The sequence below is a fragment of the Strigops habroptila genome, chromosome 1, assembly GCF_004027225.2.
Source record: "Strigops habroptila isolate Jane chromosome 1, bStrHab1.2.pri, whole genome shotgun sequence".
NCBI classification, from domain to species: domain Eukaryota; kingdom Metazoa; phylum Chordata; class Aves; order Psittaciformes; family Psittacidae; genus Strigops; species Strigops habroptila.
In genome coordinates, this window is record NC_044277.2 from 93334535 (window position 1) to 93337130 (window position 2596).

A 2596-nucleotide genomic window follows, 5' to 3' on the forward strand; every position below is an offset into this window, starting at 1 on the left:
ACAACAAAAGCTTATAGTATGGTATCATCTCATCAAGCCCATCCCTTTTTCTCAAAAGTTATTAGTTTTCTTTTAAATTGGATGTTCATCTTTTCTCATGTAATGAAAATGGCACAGTGACTGGAGATATCTGGTACATATCAGGATTTATCTGAAGGTAACCACCATCTGCAGGTAGTTCCTACTCAGTCTGGTAGGGAAGAATCTCAAAAAAAAGAAATGTCAAGGGGATATTTGCTGGCAAATCTGGTACAAAGTTGGTGCCAGGTTTACTGCCTCTTACCAAAAAGATGAAGTGAACTAATATTATTGGAATAGGTTTTGAGTCACAAGTTTCACAGAGCATGGACCTATATTATAGGATTTCCACAGGGTGCATTGCAGTATATGGAGTTTGCAGGGTCAGCTAACTGTGGCTCACAGCATCATTGGTGTGTAGTAAAAACACCTCATGTCTCTATTGCATCCCACCTTTGCTGAGCATTTGTTTCAGCCTAGAATATAGGAGCATTTGTGAGTATACAAATGAAACAGTTCCTTCGTTTATTGCTTTGCCCCGTGGTGTTAGGATATGTATAATATTTCACCAAGCAGTTACTCAAAGTTATAGGGGTTTTTAAATCCTTTTTCCAAAAAGGATGTGATGTGCTGGTTGAGTCTCATTGCTTTGTTCAGGAACCTAGAATTGCTGGATTTGCCATCATTTGGTAAGGAAAGGGGATGAAGGAAACTGCCTTCAGCCAAAAAAAACAACAGAAAGATTTTTTCTGTGGGTTCCAGTTTGTAGGATGCAGGAATATGTTATAGATAGATAGAGCACAGGACAAGTAGTTTGATACCTGATAATTTTTTATCTCCACAAATATCAAATTCTGGATATTGAGTCTATTGGGTCAGACTAACTTGCTGTCTTGTCTCCACATCCCTTTCTTGGCCTTTTATCCAAAATCAAGTGTAATATCCATTCTTGTCAATTTTGTGCCAGACGTATCTTCAGTTTGAGGACTAGATGTTAAATGGATGTGGGAAGCGGAAGGTCGACTTGGAGCTTGCTCTGTACCTTGCCCTAGCAATGCAGGGCACCTTGGAACAGAACTCAGTGATGGGAAGAATGAGCACTGGCAAATGCAGAGATGCAAGTGCATAAGCAAGGCACGTATTTCACAGCAGTATTTTCCCAGCCTTCAGTGACTCCTGGTTCAGGGACTTTCTGAGCCAAAGCAAGGTGTAAACTCTTTTCCATGAATTTTCCTGATTTTTCTGTAACATCCTGCAGCAAGGAGGGTGCAGCAACCCTCTTGACACACCGTGTGCAGAAGCATCCCTTTTCTCTTGGCTTTGAAACCCCTACCTGCCTTTTCCATTGATACTCCCCTAGTTCTATTTTTCTGAAAGACATAGAATAACCCTTCTTTCATTCATCTTTTTTGTCCACCACTTATGATTTTAAAGATCTGTGTCGTGTCTCTTTAAAAAGTTGTAAATTATGGTTACAATATGAATACAGTTAATTTAGTTTAATGGCAGGCTGTGTAACAAAAAACCTAGCAGGAAGTTAAAACAATGATACATCCTACAACAGACGTTTCAGTGTGATTAAGAGACAATACAGGAGCTATTAACTGTCAGACTGCAATGAAGTTAAACAGCTTGTTTTGTTTTTACTGGAAAGCAGAAGGACTATAAAGAATTTTAAATGTCTTTCAGATCAGAGCAAAGGAGGTGCTAAGAACCTATTTCCTTATGTAAAAACCTTACCGAAAGGTCTGAGAAGCTTGAATCTCCTAAACTCTTTTCATAGTGAATAGATAGGAAAGTTGCATAGAGAGACTATTTATAGCTCTAAAATTATTTTTCTTTGAAGTTTTGTCCTGTTCTTAAAATTCAGACAGACAATATTGTGGTACTTGCTCTTTGTTAGAAAAACAGAGATAAGAAACAGAAGTACTGAACCCTGACAGAGCCACATGGGTAAGCCCTTTTGACATCTATGGCACTGTAAGCCATGCCAGAGCCTAAGCAGAGAAGAACTTGGAAGTTCCCAGGAGAGCTGGTGAAGATTCAGGTTTTGTCAGTTGAGGAGATATAATGTGGACACTATGGAGGGCATGGGTGTTTGGGAAGCCCTCCAGGCATTGTTTTTGTTTTCATATATTTTTAATGGTTTTAGGTTTTTGCCTCCAGGATAGGTACGGTTTAGGGAACTCGTAGAAGCATGCAGCATCTTTCAGAAACCCCAGCCTGCATTTGTTTAGAGTTTAATACCTTTGTTGGCATTGATTTATTTTTTTTTTTTTTTTAATTATATTTGGGGGTTTTTTACTTGTCTTCATGCTCTGGCACTGGTTGCACTGGAGAAACTTACATTTCTGTAATCCTGACTTTTTGTTATTAATGCTATTTTCTGTTTTAGCCAGAGGTGTTAAAGCCAGATTTGGCTGACTAACTAGTTGCAGGTACTTTTCAACACTAGTGTCTCTTAACTAATCTTCAAACTGGTGTCAGTATTGAATTCGTAGATGTTTAGACATGGGTCCCAAAAGTTGTGTTCCTGGCTGTAGAAATGTCCTGTATCTATTAGAGTACAGGATTATAA

The 2596-nt window shown here is 38.7% G+C and overlaps 1 pseudogene; it reads left to right on the forward strand.

Moving 5' to 3' along the window:
* Nucleotides 1–921: 921 nt before the first annotated feature.
* LOC115600760 lies at nt 922–1101 on the forward strand (annotated as a pseudogene).
* Nucleotides 1102–2596: the final 1495 nt, after the last annotated feature.